Source organism: Macrotis lagotis, chromosome 7 (assembly GCF_037893015.1).
Source record: "Macrotis lagotis isolate mMagLag1 chromosome 7, bilby.v1.9.chrom.fasta, whole genome shotgun sequence".
NCBI lineage: Eukaryota > Metazoa > Chordata > Mammalia > Peramelemorphia > Peramelidae > Macrotis > Macrotis lagotis.
In genome coordinates this window covers 182175108-182194560 of record NC_133664.1, presented here as the reverse complement: position 1 = coordinate 182194560, position 19453 = coordinate 182175108, and the positions used below count along the sequence as shown (strand labels likewise).

At 37.5% G+C, this 19453-nt stretch overlaps 1 protein-coding gene and 1 pseudogene across 1 annotated transcript in view; one reads left to right on the top strand and one right to left on the bottom strand.

Moving 5' to 3' along the window:
• SFMBT2 (Scm like with four mbt domains 2) overlaps window positions 1-19453 on the bottom strand; it is a 386915-nt gene that overhangs the window by 289588 nt on the left and 77874 nt on the right. The window lies entirely within an intron of this gene.
• LOC141494212 (CB1 cannabinoid receptor-interacting protein 1 pseudogene) lies at window positions 1340-2060 on the top strand (annotated as a pseudogene).

Here is a 19453-nt window from a genome sequence, read left to right as displayed (position 1 = left end):
TATTCGGAAAAGGGTCCACTGGTTTTATGACTGCCCAAAGATTCATGGCACATCAGTGGCTAGCCCCAGGAAATACTTTTCCCCTTCCCCTTGTTTCTCTAGATAAGCACATACAGGAAAATTTGAGGAGGAAAGAATCTTAATAATGGACAGGAAGGGGGAAGGGTGGACCCCAGAGTGACTGAGCTGAGCCTTGACAGAAAGGTAAAGGAGAGATAAAGACCCTCTTCCGTACTTTCCATACATTCCTACTTGCATCCTCAGCCCCTAGCCACAGCAAGTGCCGATTGCTTGCCAACCGACAGGGGAGCTGGTTTGGCAGAAAATAGATGAGACATAGAAAGTACAAGCACATGGCAGCCCAGCAGGGCTGGATGAACAAGATGGTACCCGAATGTGGAGGGTCCAAATGTCAGCCAGAGGGGCTCCTGCTTTCTCCTAGAGGTGCCTGGGAGCCAATGAGGTGTTGGAGTGGAGGAATGGCAGGGTTAGGCCCAGGCCTGGAAAGCATCCTTTTGGCAGCTGTATGAAGGTGGGAGAGGGGCTAGAGGCAGGGAGACTAAAAACTACTCCAGGGAGTGGGTCAGAACATGTCCTGGGGGGGGGGGGGGGACAGTCATGTGAGTGGAGAAAAGGGCAGAAGGTATAAAAAAATAAGGAGAATTGGCAGGATAACTGGAGAAAAGCTTCAAGGAGGGGTCTTGGTGACCTTGACAGAAGCAGGGAGTAGAGGCAGGGCAAAGGGGGAGGAAGAGGAGGCTGTGTCCCAGTAGCATGTTGACAATGAGACCCCAGGGAAATGTCCAGGTGGAGATGTAGTGGAGTGGGGCTGGGCTGTGGAAGAGAGTTGGGGCAATGCTCACTTTGGAGGGATCTGTGTGGAAAGGACCACTGAAACCATGGTAGATGACAAAACCACAGTGGGTAAAGTTGTGGAGGAGATCCAGTAAGAAAAAGTATTACATGATGTAAAGAAGAGAACACCAAAGTCAGGGTGAGCTGGAGGAAGATGGATAATTAAACAGCAAAAGAGATTAGAATGGTCAGACAAGTAATACAAACTTTTTATGCAAAGGTGACCTCATTATCCTTACAATACCCTGGGAAGTAGGTGCTGTTCTCACCCCCCATGGGACAACTGAGGCAGGCAGAGGTTAAGGGCCTTGTCCAAGGTCACAGGTTTAGAGTCTGAGGCCAAATTTGAACTCGGATCTTCCCAGTTCCAGTGTTCTTTCCACTGCACCATCTATCTCTGAGATGTAAAAGTCAAAGGAGAGAAGCTTCAAGAACAACTGGTGATCAAACAACAGAGTCAAAGGCTGTGAAAGAGTCAAGGAAGATGGAGGATAGGAAGATATCCCACTTAGGAGTTAGAGATCAAAGCAAGCCTCGAGAGAGGAAGGGTCACAAGTCTTTTCAGAAGTCTGTGGATGACCTCTCTCCCCCCCCCCCCACGCCAGCATCCCCAAGCTTGGTGCTCCTCCCGAGCCTCGTGCGCCTCTCCATCGCTCTCCGGATCCAGCCTAATGATGGTCTGGTCTTCTTCAAAGTGGACGGACAACGCTTCGGCCAGAATCGGACCATCAAGCTGCTCACTGGCTCCTCTTACAAAGTGGAGGTGAAAATCAAGCCCACCACTCTCCAAGTGAAGAACATCTCCATTGGTGGTGTGCTTGTCCCATTAGAGATGAAATGCAAAGAGCCTGATGGGGACCGAGTTGTTTACACAGGAATATATGATACAGAAGGTGTAGCCCCAACAAAAAGTGGAGAGCGACAACCCATACAGATCACCATGCCTTTCGCTGATATTGGGACCTTTGAGACTGTATGGCAAGTGAAGTTCTACAATTACCACAAGCGGGATCATTGCCAGTGGGGAAGCCCCTTCTCTGTCATTCAGTTTGAGTGCAAGCCCAATGAGACACGCAGCTTGATGTGGCTGAACAAAGAATCATTCTTGTGAACATGAATCTGTCTGATATTGCTGGACAATCTCTTCAGAAATCTACCTTTAAAAAAAAAAATCAAACCCACAACCAGCACAAGCCTTAACTAAGGCATTACACTTGGACTGCTGCTCTCTCCTATTGGGTACAGGTAACATGATTCCCAAACTTTCTGAAGGTATAATCCTTCTCTGATACAATCCCCCCCCCACCATGTTACAGATCATGATGGAACATCACTGGCAAAACAACACCCTTCTATATTTTGTGTTTGTGTACTTGCACCCAGAATCACACTGTCGACTATGTTTGGTGATAGCCAAGCATAAATGCAAGTTGGATGTTGTGTACCTAGTGGTTCTGTGGACCATTGTGCTGCTTGTTTCCAAGTTGAATGACTTCTTCCTTTTTGTTCAGTGTTGTAAAAAAATATGTATGGACCCTATCTACCATGTGGAATTTGGTGATGTATATCCTTTGCTGTTTCAGACTTTAGAGTGATTTTTCAAAGCAGGTTCTTTGGAAAGATATGAATTACAATGAGCAATAAATAATGTAGTTTGCTAGGCAGAGTTCCTTATTTGTAGTTTGACTTTGCAGAAATGAGCTTGCAGAGAGATCGAATTTTTACTTTTTTTTTCTCATATGTAAAATGAGAATTCTAAAATGGAAGGGAGCTCAGAGTTGGTCTAGTTCTGTACCTAGGCTCCTTTAAGTAATTAAAAATCTAATCTAACTCAAGGTACCATTACGCAGTAACTTCTATGTATGACCTAACGGATTGATTCTGCTTTAGGCAAGACAGTTTACCTGAATTGTCATATTGCCCCCTTTATTTAAGAAGTACTAGTTACATTACCTACATGGTTGAGACCTGCATATTAATAGCATCACTTCATTCCTTCCTTATGTGAACTTTGTAAAATCCTATAAGGAATTGTAAACAACTTTTGATCTTTCTAATAAAGGAATTGAAAAACAAACAAACAAAAAAGAAAGAAGTCTGTGGACAGGGGTGGCTAGGTGGCACAGTGGATAGAGCACCAGCCCTGGAGTTAGGAGTACCTGACTTCAAATCTGACCTCAGACACTTAATAATTACTTAACCGTGTGGCCTTGGGCAAGCCACTTAACCCCATTTGCCTTGCAAAACACCTAAAAAAAAAGAAGTCTGTGGATCAAAGGAATGAGAAACATAAAATGTAAGGGTGATGAGACCAACTGAAGAGTTAAGTTTGTTTTAAAAGGTTGGGGGAAAAGCTGAGAATGTCTACCCACTTCAGAGAAGGAGGCAGAAGAAAGAGTATGCCTACAGAAAAGAGAGGGTCTGATGAAGCAAGCGCTAGAAGAAAGAGGACAGGATGAGGAGGAAGCTTGTGGAGGTGAAAGACTGGTCATAAGAGTGAGTGGGACCTTCCTCAGAGACTGAAGCTGAGGAGGGCAAGACGAGAAGCCAGAGTCTATGGAGGAAGGCCTGTGGCCTTATCTTCTCACCAAGGCAGGAATGTAGATTCCTCTGCTGGGGACTAAAGGAAGAAAGGGGGGAAAAGGATAAGAAAGGGAAAAGTTTAAATGGATTGTGGGGAGAGGAGCATGACCTAGTATCAGAAAATTAAGTCAAATTAAAAAAAACATTCCCCAATTGACAAATGATCAAAAGATATGCAAAGGCAATTTACAGATGAGATCAAAGCAATCCATAGTCATATGAAAAATTGTTCTAAATCATTACTTACTAGAGAAATGCAAATTAAAGCATCTCTGAGATACCACCTCACACCTCTCAGACTGGCCAATGTGACCAGAAAGGATAATGATCATTGTTGGAAGGGTTGTGGGAAATCTGGGACTCTATTACACTATTGGTGGGGCTGTGAATTCATCCAACCTTTCTGGAGAGCAATTTGGAACTACACCCAAAGGACAACAAAAGTATACATATACCCTTTGATCCAGCAATACCACTACTGGGTCTATACCCTGAAGAGATGATGAAAAAGGGTAAAAACATCACTTGTACAAAAATATTCATAGCAGCTCTGTGGTGGCAAAGAATTGGAAATCAAGTAAATGTCCTTCAATTGGGGAATGGCTTAGCAAACTGTGGTATATGTATGTCATGGAACACTATTGTTCTATTAGAAACCAGGAGGGATGGGAATTCAGGGAAGCCTGGAGGGATTTGCATGAACTAATGCTGAGTGAGATGAGCAGAACCAGAAAAACACTGCACACCCTAAAAGCAAAATGGGGGTGATGATCAACCTTGATGGACTTGCTCGTTCCATCAGTGCAACAATTAGGGACAATTTGGGACTGTCTGTGAAAAAGAATACCATCTGTATGCAGAGAAAGAACTGTGGAGTTTGAACAAAGACCAAGGACTATTACCTTTAATTTAGGAAAAAAACTGATATCTTATACTTGATGTTTCTTCCTTAAAGATATGATTCCTCTCTCATCACATTCAATTTGGATCAATGAATACCACAGAAACAATGTAAAGACTGGCAAATTGCCTTCTGTGGGGGGGGGGGAGTAAGATTGGGGAAAAATTGTAAAATTCAAAATAAATAAAATCTTTAGAATTGTAAAAAAAAGAAAGAAAGGGTCTAACTCCATCTGTGATCTTTTGTATCCACTGTACAGATGATGACCAGAAATGCTGAGTCCTGACACAAAATAGAAGAATGGAAAATAATAATAAAAAAAACAACAGAAAGCTCATCCTCAACCATGCTCACAATCAAAACCTTAGAGACTAAGACTCCCCCCAAAAAAAACTCTAATTCTAATCAATAGGAACACAATAAATACATCTGGACAAATGTATCTCAAGCAAAGTCACCATCCACCATGAGGATTTATTAAGGACCTATTAGCCATCAGATCCCAGTCTAGGTCCTGGGGGTACAAAAGATGATTCAGTAGATGGAGCACTGAGCCTGTAGGAAGACTCATGTTCTGAGTTCACATCTGGTCTCAGACCCTGGGCAAGTCACAAACCCTGTTTGTCTCTGTTTCTTCATCTGCAAAATGAACTGAAGAAGGAAATGGGAAACCATTCTAGTATTTGCTAAAAAAATTCCAAATAAGGTCATGAAGATAGGATGGAAAGGACAGAACAGCAATGCTGACCCATATGACTACTTTCTTTTATCTCCAAAATCTTCATAAGAATGACCTATGCCCACGTCAAGAATTTGCACCACAAAAAATGGGGAAAGGAAAAGGCACCTTTTTATTTTTTTTTTAACAGCAAAGAGGAGAAAATTAACCACTTCTGGTGAATTCTCCCATTTATAGGAAGAGGGCTTCTTGGAAGGTTCAGAGAAAGCTTTAGGTGGAGATGAACCTGAATGAGACATCTGTGGCCCTCCTGCCACCTCGTCTTTTTTTTGAGTCCAGTCAAGTCTGTCCTAAAGTCACACAATTCCTTGGATCATCTTCATCTAAAATTATACATATATTCCCTGAGGCTTTGAGAAATACTCTATAAAATGTTAAGTCAAAAGTCATAGGTTCTTCTTTCTTATACTTAATAAATTTAGAAGACTGGGTCAAGTGGCAAAAGAAATGCTTCATAAAGGGAGGAGAGGAAGAAAAAGCTTAAGTGAGAAAAGCCAGAGGATAGAAAGAAAAAGAGAAGTTAGAAAAGAGAAGGAAAAAGAAATCAGAAGGAAAAAAAGAGAGCAATCACAAAACAGTGCAGTTGAGTGGCACAGTGGATAGAGTTCTCAGATCTGGAGTCAAGAAAGCTCACCTTCCTGAGTTCAAATCTGATCTCAGATATTAGCTGGATGATTGTGGGCAAGTCACTTATCCCTATTTGCCTCGGTTTCCTTATTTGTAAAATGAATGAGAAAGGGAAAAAAGGTAAATCATTCCAATATCTTTGCCAAGAAAACTCTAACTGGAGTAATGGAGACTGAAAAAAACTGACTGACTAAATCACAAGAAGAAGAAAGATAGTTAAATCTGTGTAGAGAAGGAAAGAATAACAGACAACTCTAGGTTATTTTCATCCATCTCTCTACCTGTCTGAAATCAGTTAGCAAAAAGCTCAGACTAGAAAACACTCATGTTCAAAAATAAATGGGTCTGATATCTGAAGGGAGGCAGTAACTACAATTCACACTCTCTGGCATTAGGGAAATTACATTAATAATGTAAACACTGCATTTATTCCTATCTTTAAAATAATTTTTTAAAAACCTTGGAAAATCTTGATTCTTAATTTTCCTACTTTTTAATACAAAGATAATATCTTTCCTCCTAATGCATAAGGGTGCTGAGAACCTTAATAAGATTACAGCCAAATTTTCATCATATAATTACTATATTTTGGAAAAGAACTGAAAGGTATTAAGTCTATGTTTCCATTTCCTCTCTTTTCTTCCTTCTATTTCACCCCTCTTCCAATTAAAATGTTGAAAGAAAACTTTCAGATGATGACTAGCTCTTCTCACATTTTTAAGCACTGTCATGAGCTCTCCAAAGGAAAAAAAGGCATATATTTGTCTTAGCAAATGAAGGAGACTTTTTTTTAGATTAAGAAAAGGCATTCAATACTAAAGGGAATGATACAGTATAGATTCAAAAGACAAATATCTCATGATAACATTTTCTATCCCTTGTTACCTAAAGGTGATTTCATGATTTCAGAGTTTCAAGATTGCTTCAAAAACAATTTAAAAGCTCCTCGTTATTCTGTTATCAGTTTTTTAAATAAATGACAAAAGAATTTACTCCAAAATTTTATAAGGTAATTATTTATGAATTGCTATTTACAGTCACAAAGTACAATTTTCTCTGCTAAGCCATGGCTTTTCCATGGGGTCCAATCTTAGATACTTCCTCACAATAATGACATGCCCTTTGTTTCTTTGCCTATGGAAATGGATTGTTATTATATTCCTAAAATTGCCTAGATTATAAATAGATTCCTTGGCTGCCTTTCAAAATATTGCCAACAACAATAATGAAATACCATCTAACATTTCTATAATCTCACAAATTTTAAGAGGAATACAAATACTTAAGGGAAGAGAACTAGGAAGAAAATATTTTACAAGTAAAAGCCCTTGGGAACAGTTAAAGGAAAAACTTGGATTTATATTATATGATCAGAGATGAATTAAGCAGCTAATTGCTTTTATTTTTTTAATAGAGACAAATGAGAGAGAGGTCTGAACCTATGATTTAATGGGATCTCCCTGTAAAAAACTTTTCTTTACCGGGGCAGATCAACAACTGCTCTGGTATTTACAGTCCTAGAGAGCTGCCTCCAGAACTGATTAGTTAAAGCGAGTTGCCCAAAGTCACATTAACAATATGTGTTTTGAATTGCAAACAGGTCCTTCTGACTCTGAAGCTAACTCTATCCACTTTGCTAGGCTGCCCCAATTCAGAAACTAATACTCAAGGAAAAATCTTTAATAACCCAAGAAGCTGAGGTTCTCCCCCCCCCCAAGATGGCTTTTCAAAAGAAAAGAATATTTTCTCTTTTATCTAATTCCTCAAAGCTTCTTTTCAATCTAACTGAAAATTTCACAACCAAATGTTGATAAAGCTCCACAATCTATGAGACATTTAACGGGATATTGCAAAATATTTCAGTCAATAATAATCTTTTCAGCCAATAATTAATGTGTTTCTCATACATGTGTTATGCACCTGTTTGAATATAGGTTGCGCAACAACTGGCAAAAGAAAATAGTGTCAAAAGAACAACTCTTGGAAAATTGGAGAGAACTCAGAAAGCTCAAATGTTCTACACTGTACAATGGCTTATTCTAACGTTCATCAAAATAGATAATCACTCTCATTTTCTATGATGTTGCAATTTTTGAGAGGATCATAAATCTTGAACTGGAAGGGTTCTCAGAGACCATCATATAGTTGATTTCATTTGGCAAATGGGGAGACATGCCCAGAGAGATTAAGTGATTTGCCAAGTCACACAAGTAATAAATGTCAGGATTTGAACACAAGTTCTTTAACTATAGCAAGCTGTCATCTCTTTTCTATTAATAAATGTTTGGATGGCAAGAAAGATAATGTACATACAATGTTTAACATAATGGTTTAAGGTTATTTGGGGTTTTTGCCACTTCTTTATCATCTATTACTTGCTGAGTTCAAAGAGGATAGTCTTAAGAAGCTATTCAAAAAATGCATATTTAACCTTTAACATTCTGTGTTCAAAATACAAAGAAGCTAGGAAGTTTATCTCACATGCACATACATCATTGAACAGATACTATCAAACCTATTTTTTAAAATGGTTTCTCATTGAGTCTAAACTTTTCCTTGCTTAATCAGCCAGATTTGCTAAGAATGTGAAATAAAATTTTGAGGCTATAGATAGCCTTGCTGGGTATCAAGCTTATTTTTTATTCATCAATTTATTTCTCAGGATTCAAAGAATGAGCCTGGACATTCATTTAATTCTAAGGACTGAAAATTCTTTTGGAAGATATTGACCACATTAAAATGTTATTAGATGCATGAACCTTTCTTTACCTGAAGGTGGATCCATTCTGTATTTATTCTCTTGACACCAACCGACTGGTCGAAGTCTGTAATCCAAGTAAAACAACCACTGGTCATAGGATTCAGTCTCCTCCAATCCCACATAGCGAAGGCGTACTCTTCCTCCAACATTTTCAATCACACTAACTATCCAGTACTGAAAGGGGTTCTGAGAATCCTGAAGTTCTATTAAGGAATCAACTGTAATGAGGTCTACAGGGTTTTTCCCTCGCAGAGGCTGTTTAAACAGAAGCAAAACTCCTTATTTTAAACTTTATTTTGAGATTTCTCATGGAAACAGATGACAGCAGAAGATTATATTTTTTCACACTACCATCCAAGCTATCATCAAACAGTCTGGTGTTTCCCTTCCCCCCACCCCATCCTCTCCATAGCCAACCCCCACACTTCACACACACACACACACACACACACACACACACACACACACACACACACACACACACACACACACACACACACTTTTTTGCCAATTCTAAATTCTAACAACAAAAGCACATGTAAACAGAAAATAACAGTTTGCACTTATATCATCTTACCAAACCACCATCACAACCCCACCTCCCTTCCCTATTTGGGTAAAGATTATTTTTTTGTTTTAGGATAATTTTAATTTTAAGAGATAGAATAATACTAGAGCATCAAATGTGTTCATTAATCAAAAAAAGGCTACTACTCTCACTAGATTATTAAAATAGAAGTTAAAATGACATATATCACTTCAAAAAATAGCCTCATATCATAGATACATTTATGTCATGGTTAATCTTCATCAGTAATTAATTAATTTGTAGACAATGATGGTGTAGTTATTTCTTTTCTCAAACCGATCTCATAGTTCTTTTACTTAATCTACAACTGAAATTCTCATTAAGAATTATTACCATACAAAAAGAGATTTAAATAATTACCCTTGCTGGGGAAAAGAGTAACATAAAGAATTATGTATCTTGGGGCAGCTAGGTAGCACAGTGAATAGAGCACTGGCCCTGGAGTCAGGAGGACCCAAATTCAAATCCAGCCTCAGACCAGCTAATTACCTAGCTGTGTGACCGTAGGCAAGTCACTTAACTCCATTGCCTTTTAAAAACTTTTTAAAAACTTTTTAAAAAATTATGTATCTCTAACACATTTTGATTTTCTAATCATGCAAAATAAAGTCAACAACCATTAATTAAGCAAGAAAATGGAGTTTTCCAATTTTTTTTAAAGAAATATCAAAATGATTAACTTATTCATTCACTGATGACCATTTGCTAGTAGTGGACAGTTGTAAACACATATTTTATTTATGCATATATGTGTATGTGTTTAAAAAAGATCTTAAGGACAAAACTCCACATACTATGTCACCTTTTTTAAACCTAAGGGATTACTTCTTCAGTTTTTAGCATTCTTGTACCAAAGTTGCCCAACCAAAATGCTTTGCCCTTTTTCAGAGGATTATTAAATGAAAGATTCTGCAAAGCCAGATTTTATAAAAACACATTTGGCAGCTCATTTTTTTAGTCTAATAATGGTTTATACCAGTACAATAATTGTGTTATTTTCATTTTACACAGTAAATATAAAAAATGTCTTGTCACAACAGTCTGTCAAAGCAAAATATGCACTCCCATGATTGTCAGCTATAATATTATTTTCTTCAGTATAACCTATAGTTTAATACCAAAAGTCTAATATTAACTTTAATCTTTAAAAAAAAAAACCCAGAGTAAGCTATTTCCATTCTGGTTTGCATAAGGAAAGCTTACTAGGTTATTAATTTTCACTTGAGCTATCTTACCGCAGGGTAACCCTTCCAAAATAAAATATTTAGTGTGGAACCATTTATTAAACTAATCCAAGAGTGAGTCTGCACTAGAATGTATCTAACTTCAGTTACAACATGAGGTCCTACAGAATGATATGACAGTAAGCCACATATTTACTATAGTAATGTAGTGACTAATGTACATGTCACCTGAGATGAAAATTCTGCATTGCCAGAAGGATAAATGGCCAAGATTCAGGCAGAGCTACATGTGTTCTCCAATTTAAGTGCAAAAGGCACAAGAATGTGACCTATTTGTATCAAATATAGCATATTTGATATTTTGGGATTCTAAGCTAGAAGTGCTGCACAAGTAAAATGTGATCACTGCAATCCAAAAATAAGCTATAAAGCAACATAATACATAATACATACACCTTCTAGTAAATTGGCGGGTGCTGTTCGAGAGCCAGTCAAATCATGTATAAGAAAATCCGTCCAGTCTGTGTATTTCTCTTTGATAGCTGTGAAAAGAAAAAGTGAGAAAAGAAAACGTAAACCCAAATAAGTCAACTATCAAAAGTCCAACCACTATTTTCATGATGTTAATAGTGCCAATGAATCAACTAAAAAACACTTATGGACTTGTCTATTCTGGGGCAAACACAATACACAACTATTAAGAAGAAGCATAAAAGATGTAGCACCTGGCCTTTGAGAACTTTACCATTTGAGGGTTGATATTAATACAAATTCAATCTCAATACAAACTAATAAATTAGATATTGCAGGAAATAGAGATAGACAATATATACTATAGAAAGTCAGAAATAGAAACGACTGCTGAGCAGACTGAAGAACACATAGATCAGAGGATTGGGGGGCTGGGGGTGTCTGTAGCATGAAGGCAGGAAGGGACCAGGGCACTTTTCCAATGTTCTAGAAACAGGCACAGAAGCCTGACACTAAGAATGTTAAAGAGACAAAAGGGGGGATAAACAAAGTCTGATTGTTACCATGAGACAAAGACAGGAAGGAAACCAAAGACTGTCCCCAGGGTTTGGGAGTCTTAATAATCCAAAGGAATGGCTCCATTTCACATAGAGCAAAGTACAGTCTATACACACAACAATCATCATACACACATACACACATACTCTGTAAAGTTGTTTCATTGAATTCTGCATGAAGGAAGATTTTTTAATAATCTTGTGAAATTATACATAAAATCTATTTTATTAATGATTTTCCAAAAATGTTACTGTTCTTTATCACCAGTCATGTAAAAAACAAAGGACATTCCTATTAGGAAAAAACATGAGAAAAAGTATAGCTAAATAATTATAGCTGTTGTGGGGGGGTGATAAAATGCTTGTCCATAGAGAACAGAATGTCAAGGAAGACAAGACTCTTCAAGATTCATGAACAAGTTCTAAAACCTTCTAATACAGGTTTAATTCATTACAACTATTAACTAACTGGTGCAATGGAAAAAGAACTAAAGTTGAAGTCAGGAAGATCTAAGTTCAAATACTGCCTCAGACACTGACTGGTTGTGTGACCTTGGGCAAGTCACTTACCCTTTGTGGTGTCTCGGTTTTCTCATCTGTAAAATAAGGATAACAATAGCACCTACCTCCCAGGATTGCTGTGAGGATCAAATGAGATAATTTCACAATAATAAATACATTTAAAATACTATTAAAAATCTAACACTTATCAACCCTAAAAGTTAATAATAATAAATACTTAGTTATTAATAGATGCTAAACTACTTTATTGATAATCTTGATTTTAAGTTTCAAAATGAGGTCAGAAATGCATAGTCAGTTCTAAAGCAACTCCTCTTAAACTTTTGAACATTTACTAAACTTTCTGGAAATAGGGAAGTTGATCTCTTCCCTGAATCAACAAATAGTTATGCTTTTAAATAAAAAGGGATAGATTTTAATCTACAGCAGATAGCTCTATCATCTCAGCATCCACTGAAGTTATGTTTTCCTTGGCTAAAACCAAGCCAATCAACAAGTGTAATTTCAAAACATTATTTGACTCCAAAAATCCAATAGCATTTCAGAATAACATTTTGACTCAACAGTGCCTCCGTGAAGAAGCCATATCTCACAACAGGAATAAATACATGAACAAATTGAAATACCAAACTACCATAATTTTGTGAGAATATTTCAGGATGACAGTAAAATAATATGTATCTTAATAAGAGCTGGAAATGTCCTCTCAAAGAAAACAAGCACAGAGCAAGAGACAGAGAGAATTATTTTGATTCAAGCTTTCAGAATTTGGAAAAAACATGACAATTCTAAACCTTGAATCCAAGTTAACATTGTGTCAACAGTCCAATAATTAGTTAGCTTTCAGGAATGTCTCCTTAGGACAAATTGGTCTACACACATGGCCCCCAATCATTTGGGTCCCCTCCCTTGAAAAATCACTCTTGTGCTGGGGTCAAGTTCATTAAAATTGACAACTTACTTTCCTCACCTCTCTGACTGATGGAGCAGACAGCAAGTCAAACATCATATCCTAAATGTAAATGTATGAATCCTCCATTCATTTTGTGAGATCAGAGGTAGATAGGCTCCCTCGGCTGAAATACAGCTCAATTCTCATTCTGACATCTTCCATAGTCAGGAAATTCTTTGGATGACAAAATAACAAACCTTGAATTTCTCTTAATTTTCTTTTAAGTATTTAAGTGTTACTTTTTTTCAGCCAGTTGTTTCATCTCTGAAAAGTCCAATTTCCTATCATTTACTTCTGGGCTAAAGCAACAGATTTTTTTTGAGCAAGGAGATCAAATCAGTTAAGTACTTCAATAAATTAATTCAGGCTATTCGCTAGAAGATCAAATACTGATGCAGAAGCTTAAATACATTGGCCACATAATGATATCACAGGTCTTATTGGAAAAGACTCTGATGTTGGAAAAGATTAAAGGCAGGGGCAGCTAGGTGGCTCTGTGGATGGAGCACCAGCCCTGGAATCAGGAAGACCTAAGTTCAAATCCAGCCTCAGACATTTAATAATTGCCTAGCTGTGTGACCTTGGGCAAGTCACTTAACCCCACTGCCTTGCAAAAGCAAAATAAAACAAAGATTAAAAGAAAAAGAAAAAGAAATGGCACAAAAAGGGTAGATATATGGTGTCATGAAAACAACAAACATGAACTTAGAAAGACTCTGAAAGATAACGGAAGTTGCATGGATCTGACACACTATGGTTCATGGAGTCACCAAGAGTTAGATTTGACCAAACATTGAACAATACAACTTGATAACTTGAAAAAATTTTCTATCACATGCTACTACTTTTATAGACAAGGTAACCTCCATGATGAGCCAGTATAATGATGAACATGGTCTATTAAGAGAAATGTCCACATAAATAAAAGATGCTAAAAGAAGATTTGTTAGCAAGCTAGGCTTCTTCATTTGATTAATAAGGAATATATTCCATTTCTGGAAAGATATTTAAAGGTATTGGTCTAGTTGATACTGTTTGGAAAATGGGAAAATTCAAATTATTTCAGCACTCAATCTAACTCCTCCTTGTCTTGTTCCTTACTACTGCTCAAAGTGGTTTTCACTTCCTGTAGTTTTCTTTTCTTTTAAAAAGAAATTTTAGGGGGCAGCTAGGTGGTGCAGTGGATAAAGCACCCGCCCTGGAATCAGGAGTACATGGGTTCAAATCCAGCCTCAGACACTTAATAATTACCTAGCTGTGTGGCCTTGGGCAAGCCACTTAACTCCATTTGCCTTGCAAAAATCTAAAAACAAACAAAAAAACCCAACAAATTTTAAACAACCAGTTGTTCCTAGCCTCTGGAATAAACTATTTCTCTCCTGAAGGGTCCAATTACATAGTAAATAAATAAACAAATAAAACAGTTTTCAAAACAGGTTTCCACACGCTATCAAACAACTCAATTAGCTGGTCTTACACACACACACACACACACACACACACACACACACACACACACAGACAGACTTTGAAGTTATCTGACATTATGTAAGCAAAAACCTAATTCAGCATGTCTAATGGACTGTAACAATCTTAAGAATGTGCCGTGGTCCCTGCAGTCACAAAAAATCTGTAGCAAAAATGCACTCATTGGAGCACAGCACGTCACAATAGAGTGGCTGTTTAAAGAACATCAGGAAAAATAAAACCAGTGACCAAGACAGAACAAGAAGGGCCAAGGGGGCAGCCAGACCCTTGTATCAAGAGCATCAGTAGCAGGAGGTGATTTCTAAGCAACTCACATTCCAAAATTGGATTGTTCCCACTTAGAAAAAAATCATCTGTTTCTAAAAGGTATATGCTTAATTAATCTATTCAAACTCACCCTTGTTCACAATAGGAATGGGCCCATAAAACAAGATGCCCCAAAATAAAGTTTAAAAGGCTAAAGATGGAATAGACTAGTGTACCTTGAAACTTATCACAGGACAAGGAGGGACAGTCTTGAATTGTTTGCCGGACAAATTTAGGTTACATAAGAGGAAGGACAGGATAGTGGAAAGAATTCATCTTTTATTTATTAAGCATCTCTCATGTGCTGGGCATCAGACTAAGACCTAGTCCTGACTCACACTCACCTCTTTAAATCAGTCTTCTAATCCATGGAGACTGTCAGCTCCCTGAGGACAGGTTGTCTTTTGCCTGTTTTCTGTGACCAGTGTTTGGCACAGTGCTCCCCCCAGGGTATTGTGTGAAGAAGGAAACACAAAGCCCTCTGCAGTGGTGAGCGGTGCACAGTGCTCCGCTCCTCTACTTGAGTCGGTTCAGAGGACTCATCTAGAGGAAAGGGACTCCAAATGTTCTGAGGCCCAGCCAGCGGCCCTAGAGACAGAACCAGGAGAATGCAGTACCCATTAACAACAATGATGTGGTGGACGCAGCTCCTCTCACAGGTTGGGGATCAAGGACAACCTGAGAGACCTGCTAGGGCAATGCTGTCCGCATCCAGAGGAAAAAAATCAGTCTGAAGGCAGAGCAAAGTGTACTATGTTCATATTTAAAACTTCTTTTATGTTTTTTTCTCTTCATTTTCATGGGTTTTTTTCTCTCCCCTTAGTTCTAAGTCCTCCTTCACAACATGACTAACATGTAAATATGTTAAACACAAATGTATATGTACAACTCTTACTAGAATCTTTCGCCACCATGGGGAGGAGAGTAGGAAGGGATGGTGGTAGAAAAATGTGAAACTCATAAATTTGCAAATGCATGAATGTTGTAAAAAAAAATTTTATGTAATTGGAAAAAATAAAACAAAATTTCAATAAGAAAAAAAAAATAAAGATAATCCCAAAGCAGGAAATTCTTTGAGTATATGCCCAGGGCTGGATTACATGTTTGCTGTCAAAAGACCCACAGGGTTTTGACTGAAAGGGACTCACCACCAGGCTCAACGTTTCAGATCTGGCCAGTCACCGAGTGGCAGAAAAGTTATGACCTGGGTTGGGGGTGGGGGAGGAGAGACAAAGGTGTATCAATGTGATTTTTTTTAAAAAATCACCAATGTAGATGTATTGATATTTTAGAAAATATCAAGAAGTAGGGGGCTGTATTTTTATATCTTTGCCTGAGATTTCTAAGGAGAATTGGAACAAGACAGCAGATCAAATTATCTCCTGGGGTTCAGTGGAGCCCTCAAAGCAATGATGTGGTCAATTAAATAAATCAAGTTTCTAGTGTGTAAAGTATACTATACTAGGGAGTATAAAGGTCACAAAGGAAAGAAAACATTTTTGCCTTCAAGAAACTTACAATCTAATTAAGGAGGGGCGGCTAGGTGGCACAGTGGATAGAGCACCGGCCCTGGAGTCAGGGGTTACCTGAGTTCAAATCCGACCTCAGACACTTTAATAATTACCCAGTTGTGTGGCTTTGGGCAAGTCACTTAACCCCATTGCCTTGCAAAATAAATAAACAAACAAATAAATAAATAAAAATAAAACAATCTAATTAAGGAAACAACATAATGAGAGAATTTATGATGTAAAGTAGAAAAATGCTGGACTCATTACTTGGGAGAATCTGGTTTTAAACACCGAGTCTGACATTAGTGTATAAACCTGGAAAAGATCCTTAAACTTTCTTCTTTATCTATAAAAATGAGGATATCCCCTATATTAGCTCCCTTAGCACATGAACTATGCCAGCAGCTGAGTGAACAGCTGACTGAACCAGTCTTTATAAGTAAGAGTATCCAGAACAGAACCCGAGCAAGGAAATGGGTCTCTCAGCCAATGGGAGGAGAGAAGGCTGGACCCATCTAGACATCACCCTTCTGCCCATCTTTTTTTTTAGATAAATATCCTTTCAGTGATACTGTACGGTTCCAAGTGGAGAGGCATCTCGAGGACTAAAGCATCAAGATAGGCAGTTCCTTCCTGGATGGTACAGTTTCTGTAGGTCAATGGCAGATGTGGGTGGGAAGTGGCATAGAACATGAGAAGTGACATGACGGTCATCATTAGAGAGAGGAGAGGACAGAAGACCAGCTGGCCAAGTTCTGAGAGCAAGGGACAACCAATGGACAGCCGAGATAATGGTGTATCCATGCAACCCCAACAGTCCTACAGGAAGGCAGTGAGCTGGTTAACCTCTCGGAAAGGAATGAGAAGAATACATGGCTATCACATAGAGAAGCAAGGCATGGAAGGGGTACAATCAGCATCCCTAAGGGAGAGTATACCTGGGCAGTTAGGTGGCTCAGGGGATAGAGCACAGGCCCTGAGTCAGGAGGATCTGAATTCAAATCCAACCTCAGACACTTGAAACTTACTGTGTGACCTCGGGGAAAGTCACTTAACCCCCACTGCCTCATCAAAAAAAGAAAAAAGAAAACATAAGAAAGAGTATACGTATCACTATCATCACAGATTCATCAAAGACTTAAAGAAATGTCCTACAGGGACTCATTGAGAGATTCAAACAATTAAACATATAAAATGCTTAAAGTGCTACCTATTATAAAGTATACATAAAAATGTATAAAATAAAATTATAAAATGATATTAAAGTAAAATAAAAATCTGCTTACAAATGTACTAATAGAATACAAACAGGGATTGACTAAAACATGTGATACTATCACTAAGAAATTGTACCCCACACTGAACCTTTTCCAATTAAAACTTCTAAAAATAAATAAATAAATCTGCCATTGCTGATTGGCATTTTCTTTCTTTCTTTCTTTCTTTCTTTCTTTCTTTCTTTCTTTCTTTTTCTTTCTTTCTTTCTTTCTTTCAAGATTTTTGTAAAGCAAATGGGGTTAAGTGGCTTGCCCAAGGCCACACAGCTAGGTAATTATTAAGTGTCTGAGGCCGCATTTGAACTCAGGCACTCCTGACTCCAGGGCTGGTGCTCTATCCACTGTGCCACCTAGCTGCCCCCAATTGGCATTTTCAAGGAAAGTTCTACCTAGTCTGCTGAATGTACCTGACAGAGGCCTGCAATTTTGTTTTTTTTTAAATGGTTTAGATAGCAATAATGTAATTATATAACATTCATTTGGTAAGTGGTTGAATACTAATTTCTCAATTTTCACTTCTGCTTTTCACCTAAGGGTAAAGCCACATTTCAGAACTTCAATCCTAATTCTATGACTTTGAAAAGATTATGTTTCAATTCACTGGATAAATTCTTAGAAGTCTATTCTACCCTAGTCTCTAAAACAAAATGGGAACATTCATTTTCTGACAGATATCATCAAAAGTTAAATGAAAAATGTAAGTGTGCCGTTACAAGAGAAATATTTCTGAAAAGTTTCATTTAAACTTTTATTTTAATAACCTAAATAAATAGTAGATGAAAATGCATGAGAGAAGCATTATTTAAGGTCAGCTTATCAAAGTCCTCTTTTGAAGGGAAAACTCTTTTTATACTCTGAATAATAATTTACTTTTCTGGAAATTCAGAGGTTTTTTAACTTTAAAACTATTATTTTGGGGGCGGCTAGGTGGCACAGTGGAAAGAACACCAGCCCTGGAGTCAGGAGTGCCTGAGTTCAAATCCGGCCTCAGACACTTAATAACTACCTAACTGTGTGGCCTTGGGCAAGCCACTTAACCCCATTTGCTTTACAAAAACTAAAAATAAAAAAATAAAATAAAAATAAAAAATAAAAACTATTATTTTTATGCTTTTATATTTTTATATTACATTTTATGCAACAATTTATTGACAACATAGGTTAAAAGATTATCAGCTCTCCAAAATTATTTATTTGTGATAAATCTGAAATTTCTAAATATCACAATTATACAACTCATAATTTTTATAGGAATTATTTTTTCCGGAGTATAATTTCTTCTGTCTGAGATCTTTCTTATTTTAGGATTATAGGTCAGTACTAATTTGGCTCTGATGGTTCTGTTTAGAATTACTTGGAAATCAAGAAAACTATATTGGAAAATAAAAATCAAAATGATTTGAATGTGTCTTCATATTAAATTCAACTTAACTTGTGGTCTCTACCCAATATAGTCCCTAGTTACAATTAATCTAGCAAAAAGAGCTACAACTTTAAAAGACAGTTTTATTGATAACCAATTAATCTCTGATTTTTATAGGATCATAACAAATATTGTGAACATGTCTATATACTATAGACATCAAAATAGATCCATACATACTCACAGAGTTCCTAGATTTCAGTCAGATGGATGTGTTTTAACCACTTTTCATGTTATGATGTAAAGCATTATTTCAAAAGAAAAAATTATAATCAGATGTTTTTCTAATTTCTAACACATAAACACAACTATAATCATAAAATCAGTCAAATCTGAAACAGATTTACCTCAATTCAAACTCTGCATCTGTTATTTACTGCTCTCCTCATAGCTCTATTATTCACTTATTCTAACAATCCAATATACCTCTTTCCTTACTATTGGTGATTCCAGTTCTATGGAAACCTCTTCTATTTTTGTCTAAACAACTGTTCAGGGGAAACTATGTCAGCAGTAAAGCTTTCGTGTGTGTCTGGAGCTGGGGGTGCTTCTTAACATGGGTCTTGGTGGAAGAATCAGAGGTGTGGGCCCTCTAAGGACAAAGAGTCAGGCATTCCATATTTAAAGGTTTTAGCAGAAACCCAGGTTCCTATGCTTTCTCTACTTCACTCTTCAGCACCTTCCTTCCCTCCCTCCCCCTCCCCCTC